The 11865-nt window shown below is 31.7% G+C and overlaps 1 long non-coding RNA gene across 1 annotated transcript in view; it reads right to left on the bottom strand.

Moving 5' to 3' along the window:
• Nucleotides 1–2305: 2305 nt before the first annotated feature.
• Nucleotides 2306–11865, bottom strand: part of LOC116419080 — a 71278-nt gene continuing 61718 nt past the window's right edge. The window contains exon 4 of the long non-coding RNA XR_004229312.1: nucleotides 2306–2452. This is a non-coding gene — a long non-coding RNA (uncharacterized LOC116419080). The remainder of the gene's footprint in view (nucleotides 2453–11865) is intronic.

Below are 11865 nucleotides of genomic sequence, written 5' to 3'. Positions count from 1 at the left end.
TGCTCCTTATATCATATAGAACAATAGTGTTCTATCAAAATTATATATCCCAACTTGCTCAGCCATTCATTAATTGCTGGGCATCCCGTAAATTTCTAATTTTACCACTATAAAATAACTTATAAATATTTAATGTATAAATAAATATTTTTCTTTTTACTTTTTTTTCATTTTTTTTTCCTTTCTTATGAATACAACTTAATAGTGGCATCTCCTGGATAAAAAAGGTAAGCATAATTTAATATCAGATAATTTTTAAAATTTCTATAAACAACTTTCATTTTTTCTCAAAACTGTCCATATCTTTTGACTAGTTATCAACTGAGGAATGATTTATATTCTTACAAGTTTTATTCAGTGTATACTTGAGAAATGTCTTTATTAGAGATGCTTGCTGTTTAAAAAAAAAAAAATCCCGGTTTTCTATTTCCCTTCTAATCTTAGTTGCATTGCTTTCATTATGCAAAAACTTAATAATTTAATCAAATTGATTAATTTTACATTTAATAATGCTCTTTTTATTTTGTTTGATCATAAATTCTTCAATTCAACAGATCTGACAGGTAAACTATTCCATGTTCCCCTAATTTGCCTATGATACCACTCCTTAAGTTTAAGTCATCCACCCATTTTGACCTTATCTCAGTAAACACTATTAGATGCTAGTCAATAGCTAGTTTTGATCAAACTGTTTTTCAGTTTTCCCAACAGTTTTTTTTCCTCACCACATATTGAGTTCTTGTCTAAAAAGCTTGAATTTTTAAATTTCTCAAACCATAGATTACTATGTTCATTTACTACTTTCTGTTGTGTACTTCATCTGTTCCATTGATCATTTACTCTGTTTCTTAGACAATACAAGACTGTTGTGAATAAATACCATTTAACATATAATTCAATTCCCAATCCCTCTATTTTTGTCCACCTGCATTTTTTATTTCCTTCACAGGCTAATTGTACACTATTTCAAAGTCTGATTCTCTTTGTACAACAAAATAACTGTTTGGACATGTATACATATATTGTATTTAATTTATACTTTAACATATTTAACATGTATTGGTCAACCTGCCATCTGGGGTGAGGGGAAGGAGTGGAAAAGTTGGAACAAAAGGTTTTGCAATTGTCAATCCTGTAAAATTACCCATGCATATATCTTGTAAATAAAAGGCTATAATAATAAAAAAGAAAAAATATATAATTCAAAATCTGATATAGTTAGCCAATTTTCCATTACATTTTTTCCTTTAATTTACTTCGTATTTTTTTACCTTTTGTTTTTCCGGGTAAAGATTTTATTATCTTTTCGAGCTCTATAAAGTAATTTTTGTTAATTTGGTATTGAATGAAATGAATAAATTAATTTGGATAGAATTGAAATTTTTATACTAAAGAGGAATTAGCATTTTTCCAATTATTTGGACCTGGGTTTAATTGTGTGAAAAAATCTTATAATTGTTTTCGTAGAGTTTCTACGATGTCCCCAAGTATTTTACTTTATTATAATGTTAAATGGAATTTATTTATCTAGCTCTTGCTGCTGGACTACCCAGGTATATGAGCTAAATCCCCACTTGGGTAACTCAATGGAGTCCTGCACTCAGTGCCTGTAAAAAATCTTTTGACTATTTATCTTGTCAGCTTATTCTCAATGGGCTAAGAGCTACAAGAGCAGCTGTTGTTAATTCAATTATCCCTAAGGCATGTAGTGGCTTCCACACTGCTCCTTAAAAGATGTTATATATTCAATTTTTCCAGGATCCACATTCAAACCACTGTTTCTGAGTTTTATAAAATGTGATTTACAATTCTGATAGATGTGACTCTTTTCAACAATAAGATGATTCATGCCGATTCCAATGGTCTTGTGATGGAGAGAGCCAGAGAAAGGGCTGTGAGAATTGAGTGTGGATTACAACATAGTATATTCATTGTTTGTCGTGGTTTGCTTGTTTTTTTTTCCTCATTTTTTCCTGTTTGATCTGATTTTTTTTGTGTGTGCAGCATGATAAATGTGGAAATATGTATAGAAGAACTGTACATGTTTAATATATATTGAATTACTTGCCATCTAGGGGAGGAGTGGAGGAAAGGGAGAGAGAAAAATTAGGAACACGTTTAGCGAGGGTGAATCGTTGAAAATTATGTATGCATGTGTTTTGAAAATAAAAAAGCTTTAAATAATAAATTATTTATATATTTTATATATAATAATAATAAATAAAAAATAATAATAAATTAAATTTGATTGAGAAAAATATGATCTAGGAACGTTTTTTTACATTTTTTTTTTATTTGGCTTGGATTGAAACAAACAAGGGCGTTCAAGAATTGTGATTCTATCAGTTTTAATAAATCCCAGAATGAAAAGTCCTTATGCCAATGCCAATCAAAATAGTATCTTTCACATACCTTCTTAAAGAACACCAACTGCTGATACTCTCTGTATGACCTGTAATTGTGAAACAAATTATAGCACAGTTTGAATGCAGAAAAGTAAATGCAATAACTGAAAGCTTTAACTTTTATGGCATTCACTTTATAAATTATAAATAAAATTAAATTTAAAAGGAGTCAATCTATTTTGGGCTCAAAAGATCTTTCTCTTGATGCTCCTAAATCTTTCTCAAAAGAGAAATTGACACTCCAAATGATAAAAATAATCAACCCAGAAACTCAAGAGACAAATCCATGCAAAGGAAGGAAGGAAGAAGTCAGAAAGCACAATGAAACTATACTTTATGACAGTTCAGAATTCTGGTTTCAAAAGTTTTCTTCAAACCACTAAAGTAATATCAATGCCATGCCATATAGTTCTTTATGTTATTTACCTCTTCTCTTTGTTTATAAAACACCAGTTTATTCGTCTCCCCAATCCCTTCAATACAAACATAATAACCTTTATACTGAGATTTTCTTATTTACCTGTTTTGGAAAACTCTCAATGGTCATTGTAACTAGCAACTGTGAAAATAATAATAAAAGAATCCAAACAGAATATAAGTAAATTGTTCACTTTTATAATGACTTGGCATTCCATGGAAATAAATAAGAAAATAACAGATTAATCCCACAACATCCCTTGATATTGTAGTAATAAAATTTGTGTTAGTAAATCTTGACATTTTATTTAATTGGAAAGGTCTGGAATTAGTTTAACATGGCATTAAAAACATTAATCTGATCAGAACCATAGTTGTTTGTTACTATGAAATAATAATCCATTAATACACATACATGGATTTAAAACTTTTACTACTCTTGTAGTGGGTTTCAGCAAGACCATGTTAGAGATGTCTAATTTACATATAAGAACTACTGAAAAATACACACATACACACACACACACACACACACACACACACTATCACAGACTTTGAGATGAGGAAGGGACTTTAGGATTCATCTATTATATCCTATATTTAAGGGATGATGATAATGATGATGATCATGATGATGATAACATTTCTTTATATTGTGCCTACTGCATGGAAAGTGAAGTGTGCTTTCTAGAGCGACAAGTTGGGTGCCAAAATGTACTATGTTTTCTGGAGCCCCCATGCTGGGGTGCCAAAATATAATGTCTGTACTAGCTCTCTGGAGGATCTCAGGACAAGCTCAAGTCCTTGATCTTAGTGGAAGAGTGAAGAAGGCAGGAGACCCATGAGGATGGTCAAAGATGGAAATCCTTTATTTCAAGTCCTCTCAGCCCCAAAATACCTTAGTATGATTACATCACTACAGGACACTGACAATGTGCCAACAAGAGAACCATTACATTACCACAACACACTGGGCATGTGTTAACTATAAACCTCCTGCTATAGATATGTAAATTCCTCTTTACTGTAAGCATCCTTTGCTTCAAGTAGAACATAGGTATCACACCCTCCTTGACTTCTCAGGAAAGGTGAGAGCCCTTAAGGGGGATGGGGAGCCAAACCAGCCATTGTCAGCATAAGCAGGTTCCCTCCGGACTGAAGGATCTTATACCTTACTCAGAATTCCCCCACTATCTGAGGTCCTCTACATCAAGGCAAAATACTAAATACTTTAAATTTATTAATTTAATCTTCACAACAATCATGAGAGGTAAGTGCTATATTCTTATTTTACAGATGAGAAAATTGAAACAAATATTAAACAATCTGTCTGATACAAAAGGCTAAGCTTATAATGGTCTAATAATATATTTTAATTCATATTTTCCATACATTAAGGTCACTGTGCCAACTAAGTGCCATAATGGTAGAATCACTGCAATATCAAAATTGACAACTCATAATTTGTTTGTGCTTAAAGAGTTCAGATAAGGGAGAAGGTACCACCTTCCTAGGCAGTCCATATTTTGTTAAACATGTACATTTATTTAAAAAGCTGTTTATTTTCAAAACATGTACATAGATAATTTTCAACATTCACCCTTGCAAAATCTTATATTCCAATTTTTTCCTTCCTCCCTTCCCTCTGAAAATTTCCCCTACATGGCAAGTAATCCGATATATGTTAAACGTCCAAATATTCTATCCATATTTCCACTTTGTCAAGAGAAATCAGATCAAAAAGGAAAAAAAAATGAGAGAACACAAAATGCAAGAAAATAACAACAAAAAAGTGAAAATACTATGCTCAATTTCCATATCCTCTTTCTCTGGGTATATAGAAGGCTCTCTTCAACACAAGAGCATTGGAACTGGCTTGATTTATCTTATTGTAGAAAAGAGCCACGTCCATTAGAATTGATCATCAGATAATCTTGTTGGTGTGTATAATGATCTCCTGGTTCTCTTCATTTCACCTAGCATCAGTCCATGTAAGTTTCCCCAGGTCTCTCTGAATTCATCCTGCTGATAATTTCTTATAGAACATAACATAACATAATATTCCATAACATTCAATACCTTAACTTATTTACTCATCCTGCAACTGATGGGCATCCACTCAGTTTCCAGATCCAGGAGGCAAATGTGGGTCCTTTCCCCTTTTTTATGATCTCTTTGGGATACAGGCCCAGTAAAGACACTGCTGGATCAAAGAGTATGCAAACTTTGACAGTCTTTTGATCACAATTCCATATTGATCTCCAGAATAGTTGGATCAGTTCACAACTCCCACACCAAAATATTAGTGTTCCAGTTTTTCCACATCCCTTCCAACTTCATCATTAACTTTTCCTGTCATCTTAGACAATCTGAAAGATGTGTAGTGGTACCTCAGAGTTGTCTTAATTTGAAGTTCCCTAATCGATAGTGATTTAAAGCATTTTTTCATTTGACTAGAAATGGTTTCAATTTCTTCATCTAAAAACTATCTGTTCATATCCTTTGACCACTTATCAGTTGGACAATGGCTTGTATTCTTACCAATTTGAGTTAATTCTCTATATATTTTAGATATCAGTCCTTTATCAGAACCCTTGGATGTAAAAGTTTTTTTGTTTTTGTTTTTGTCTTTTTCCCCAGTTTACTGCTTCCCTTCTAAACTTGTCTGCCTTGGTTTTGTTTGTACAAAAACTTAACTTAATATAATTTGAATTATCTATTTTGCATTCCATAATATGCACTATAGTTCTTTTTTGACCACAAATTCCTGCTTTTTCCACAGATCTAAAAAGGAAGCCTGTCCTTTCTTCTAATTTGTTTATAAAATCATGAACCCATTTTGATCTTATCTTGGTATAGGGTATTATGTGTGGATCAATGGCTATTTTCTGCCATTCTGACTTTCAATTTTCCAAGCAATTTTTGTTAAATAGTGAGTTCTTATCCCAGAATCTGGGATCATTGGGTTTATGAAATATTATGTTATTTTAGTTATTGACTATTTTATCTTTGTGTTAGGTCTGGTACAGCTAGACCACTTTCATTTGCATTTTTTCATTCTCTTTCTTCTTCTAAATGAACTTTGTTATGTTTTTAGCTTGTAAAATAATTTCTTGGGAGTTTAATAGGTAAGGCAGTAATCAATAGATTATTTAAGTAGAATTGTCATTTTTATTATATGAGCTCAGACAACCCATGAGCACTTGATATTTTTCCAATTGATTAGATCTAACTTTATTTGTGTGAAGTGTTTTGTAATTGTGTTCACGTAATTCCCAACTAGGTCTTGGCAGGTAGACTCCCAAATATTTTGTACTACCTACAGTTATTTGAAATGGAATTTCTCTTTGTATATCTTGCTGCTAGACTTTGTTGGTAACATGGAGACATGCTGATGATTTATTATGTGGATTTATTTTGTATTCTGCAATTTTACTAAATTGTTAATTGCCTCTGGTAGTTTTTTAGTTGATTGTCTAGGATTTTCTAAGTATACCATCATATCTTCTGCAAAGAATGGTAATTTGGTTCCCTAATTACCTACTCTAAATCCTTTAATTTCTTTTTTCTTTTCTTATTGCTAACACTAATATTTCTAATACAATAATAAATAGAAATGTTGATAGGGGACAAATTTGTTTCACCCCTAATCTTACTGGAAATGGCTCTAGTGTATCATCATTACATATGGTTCTTGCTGATGGTTTTAAATATATGCTACAGATCATTTTAAGGAAAATTCCATTTATTCCTATATTCTCTAGTGTTTGTTTTTGATGTCACTTTTTTATTAAATATATTTATTTTTATTACAAATTGCTTTATAAATCATGTTGGGAGAGCAAAAGCAAAATAAAAGGGAAAAATGATGGGAAAGATTTAAAAAAGAGAAAAAATGTCAACATAGCATATGGTGATTTACATTCAGTCCCAATAGTCCTTTTCTGGATGCAAATGACATTTCTATCCACAGTTTATTGGGATTTTTTTGGATTACTGAACCACTGAGAATCAAGACTCATAGTTGATGATTACACATTCTTGCTGTTATTGTGCATAATGTATCCCTGTTTCTGCTTATTTTGTTCAGCATCAATTCATGTAAATCTTTCCAGACTTTTCTAAAATCAGTTTGTTCAAATTTTTATAGAACAATAATATTCCATCATCTTCATATACCCCAGCATATTCAGCCATTCTCCAATCAATGGGCATCTACTCATTTTCCAGTTCTTTGCTAGTACAAAAAGAGCAGCTATAAACTTTTTTTTTTTTTTTTTGCACGTGTGTCCTTTTCTTTCTTTTATGATTTTCTTGGTAAATGGACCCAGTAATAGCCCTGCTGGGTCAAACTAAATGTACAGTTTTATAGCTATTCGTGCATACTTCCAAATTGCTCTCCAGAATGATTGGATTACTTCACAACTTCACCAACAATGCTTTAGTGTTCCACTTTTCCCACATTCCCTCCAATACATATAAATTTCTTTTCTTGTCATCTTAGCCAATTTAAGATTTGTGATAAAGTACCTTGGAGTAGTTTTAATTTACATTTCTTTACTGAATAGTTTTTTTTGTTTTTTTGTTTTTACATAACTACAAAGAGCTTTAATTTCTCATTTGAAATTGTTCATATCCTTTAATCATTTATCAATTTGGAAATGATTTTGTATTCTTATAAACTTGACACAGTTCTTTATATATTTTAGAAATGAAACTTGTATCAGAAATTCTTTAGTGTTTTTAATAGCAATGGGTGTTGGATTTTGTCAAATGTTTTTCTGTATCTATTGAGATAATCATATAATTTCTGTTAGTTTGGTTATTGATATAGTCAATTATGCTAATAGTTTTCCCAAAATTGAACCAGCCCTGCATTCTTGGTATAAATCCTATTTGGTCATGATATATTATCCTGGGGATAATTAGCTGTGATCTCTTTGCTAATATTTTATTTAAGATTTTCCATCAATATTCATTAGAGAAATGGGTCTAGAATTTTCGTTCTCTGTTTTGACCCTACCTGGTTTAGCTATCGGCACCACATCTGTGTCATAAGTAGGACTCCTTCTTTCCCCATTTTTCCAAATAGTTTGCATAGTATTGAAATTAATTGTCCTTTAAATGTTTAGTACAATTCTCTTGTAAATCCCTCTGGCCCTGGAGATTTTTCTTAGGGAGTTGACTAATAGCTTATGCAATTTATTTTTTTCTAAAGTGGGACTATTTAAGTAATTTATTTTCTCCTGTGTTAATCTGGCAATCAATATATTTTTAAAATATTCATTCATTTCACTTAGATTATCAGATTATAGCTCCCTATTATTGCTCTACTTTCCTCTTTATTAATGGAAAGTTCACCCTTTTCATTTTTGATACTTAACAATTTGATTTTATTCTTTCTTTTTTCTAACCAAATTAACTGTTTTATCTATTTTGTTTTTTTTAATAAAACTAACTTTTAGTTTTGTTTATTATTTCAATAGTTTTCTCACATTCAATTTTATTAATCTTCCCTTTTATTTTCAGAATTTCAAATTTGGTATTTAATTTGAGGTTTTTCATTTTTTCTTTTTTTTAGCTTTTTTAGTTGTATGACCCACTCACTGATCTTCTCTTTCTCTATTTTATTCAGTAAGCATCTAAAGATATAAAATTTCCCCTAAAATCTGCTTTGGCTGCATTTCATAAACATCCTATAATGTTGTCTCATTATTGTCATTCTCGTGGATGAAATTATTAATGGTTTATATGATTTATTGCTTAACATATTCATTCTTTAGATTAAACAATTAATTTTTGTTCTATTTTCCTTTGGCCTTTTATTATATGTACTTTTTATAACATCATGATCTGAAAAATATACATTTACTATTTCTTCCTTTCTGCATTTGATTTTCTGTTTTTATGCCCTAATATATTGTCAATTTTTATGAATATCCCATGTATCACAGAGAAAAAAATATATTCCTTTCTATCTCCATTCAATTTTCTCCAAAGATCTATTATGCCTAACTTTCTGAAATTCTATTTACCTCCTTAACTTCATTCTTATTTATTTAGTGATATGATTTATCTAGTTCTGAGAGAGCAAGGTTGAGATCCCTCACTAGTATAGTTTTGCTGTTTCTTCTTATAATTCTCAACTACTACTCTAGAAATTCTGATACTTGGTAAGTATATGTTTACTATTGATATTACTTCATTATCTATGGTACTCTAACAAAATGTAGTTTCTTTTATTATCTCTTTTAATTAGATCTATTTATGGTTTTGTTTGATCTGCAAACAACATTCCTACCCTTGTTTTGTTTTGTTTTTTTACTTTAGATAATGCATAATAGATTCTTTTCCATCCTTTTACCTTTACTCTCTATGTATCACTCTGCTTGTTTCTTGTAAACAAGATATTGTAGGATTCTGGCTTTTAATCCAGTCTGCTATCTGCTTCTATTTTATGAAAGAATACATCCCATTCACATACATAGTTAAAATTTCTGTATTTATGTATTTCTGTATTTATCACCATCTTATTTTCCCCAAATATACTTATCTCTTTCCTTTCCCCATTTCCCTCTTTCCCAGTATTTTGTTTCTGTTCACTATCTCCCTCAAACAGCTCTCCTCTTTTTACAATCCCTCCCTCCCCCTTTCTTATCCCTTTCCTTTTCTAATTCTGTTCTCCCTTCTATTAGCTTCCCCCTCTCCCTTTCCCTTCCCCCTCCTACTTTCCTATAGGTTGAGACAAGTTTTTCTATGAAATTAAATATGTCTGATATTCTCTCTTTGAGATAGATCTGATGAGAATAAGGTTCACATAATGCTCACCCCACTCTATTCTTTCCCTCAGTTGGAATAGGTCTTTTTGCCTCTTTATGAGATGAAATTTACCGCCTTTTACTTCCCTTTTCTCTTCTTCCAGTACAATCCTTTTTTCACCCTGGGTTTCTTTTTTATGTCACTATATAATAAAGCCAACTTTTACTCTCTATGTATACTTCTAATAAGATACAGTTCTCAAGAGCTAAATATATCATCTTTCCATATAGGGATGTAAACAGTTTAACTTTAGAAGAAAAGATGTTTGTTTCTTTTCTTTTTATCTTTTTATGCTCTCTTGAGTTCTGTATTTGAAGATCAAATTTTCTGTCCAGCTTCAGACTTTTCATCAAAAACAAATGAAATCCACTTATTTCACTGAATCTCTATCTTCTTCCCTGGAAGATAATACATAATTTTATAGATAGTTGATTCTTAGCTGCAAATCAAGCTCTTCTGTCCTTCTGTATATTATATTATATTACAGGCCCTTCAGATCTTTAAAGTGAAGATTGCAAAGTCCTGGGTGATCATGATTGTGCCTCGGACATTTGAATTGTTTCTTTATGGCTACTTGCAATATTTAAATGAGTTGTTTTTTTCATTGGATTTTTTTTTCATTTTATAAATTCTGTTTTTCAAGGAATTGTTTTCTTTATCCATGTTGTCAAATCTATTTTTAAGGAGATATGTTCTTTTTCCATTTCACTAAATCTCTTTTTTAAGGAGTATTCTTCAGAAAATTTGTTTCTTTTTCCAATCTTTCCTACAAAATTCTCATTTCCTTTAGTTATTTTTCTTCAAGCTCTCTTTTAAGATCTTTTATGAATTCTTATAAGAGAGCCATGTGAGATGGAGACTAATTCATATCACCCTTTGGGGCTTCATCTGGAGATGTTTTGCATTTAGTGTTCTCTGGATTTGAGGTCTGTTCTTCCTTTGAGGTCTCCATAAAAATCAGTCTATGCTCAGAGCTCTATTTGCTTTTTGCTCATATTTAAAGGCTGAAGTTGGCTCTTAGGGGAAAGGGGAGACTGCCCCAAGTTTCCTCTATGGGCTACAACAGCTTTCCATTGCACTGGATCTGTGCTGCTGGCTTCCTTCCTGTGCTAGTGAGCGTGGCCAAATTCTGTGTTTTTCTGAGGTTCAAGGCTCCCTATTTGCCATCTGTTTTTGCAATGAAGGTCTCACAATTAGTCTGCTGATCCACTGGCTTCTGAGCCAGGGCTAAGTAGCCTATTCAGTTGTATTTTTCTAAGAGTCTCCAGTAGATTTCTTTAGCTTGTGCAAGTCACTCCATCTTGGGTCCCTGTGCTATACTTGTGCTCGGTTGTCTTCTCCCCTTACCCCAGTTGCTGTGACCAATTAAAACAGACGTTTCCTAAAGTTCCTCCAAAATATTTTCTGCTGGAAATTTGTTACACTAGAAATATTTGTGGCCTTTTTCAATCCAAAACACATTCAGAGGCTTTATCTGGTGTTGATCTGAGAAAAACCAGGAAGATCTCAGACAAAATCTGTCTACTTTCAATTCTTTGTTTCTGCTGCCATTTAACTTTTTAATAACTTTAATTAGTTTTTCCCAATATCCAGTCTAAATTTGTTATTTTACAACTTCTACCCATCACTTCTGGTCCTCCCTTTTAGAATTATATGGAATAAGTACAATTTGTCATTACATTGAACTTTCCATTAAATATTTGTAGCCAGCTATTATGTTCCTCATTAATCTTTACTTCTAATACGCTAAACATTCCTTATTCTTTCAAATAATTCTCACATCAATTAATCAATAAATATATTAAGCACCTATTATGGATCAGGTACTGTGCTAGTAATTGGCAAAACAAAGAGAAGCAAAAGATAATCATTGCCCTGAAGGGAATTACAATCTAATGGAGGAAACCAAGACGGAAGGAAATATATACAAAACAAGATTTTATACACATACACATACACACACACACACACACACACACACACACACACGCACACACACACTTTTATGAAATAATAAATAAGAAGGCAATATAATTAGGAGTGGTTGGGGAAAATGTCCTAAGATGTTGTTTTACTTGAGATATAGACATATATCTAAATGATTATAAAATAATGTAAAAGACATAAAGAAACCAGTAAAGAAACTCTCCGTCTTGAGGAGGGAAAGTACTTTAGACATGGGAGATAGCCAGAAAAAATGTTCAGTATTCTCACATGATATCAT

Source organism: Sarcophilus harrisii, chromosome 4, assembly GCF_902635505.1.
Source record: "Sarcophilus harrisii chromosome 4, mSarHar1.11, whole genome shotgun sequence".
Taxonomy (NCBI): domain Eukaryota; kingdom Metazoa; phylum Chordata; class Mammalia; order Dasyuromorphia; family Dasyuridae; genus Sarcophilus; species Sarcophilus harrisii.
Note: the sequence above shows the minus strand (reverse complement) of the source record. Positions and strands in the feature narration are given on the sequence as shown.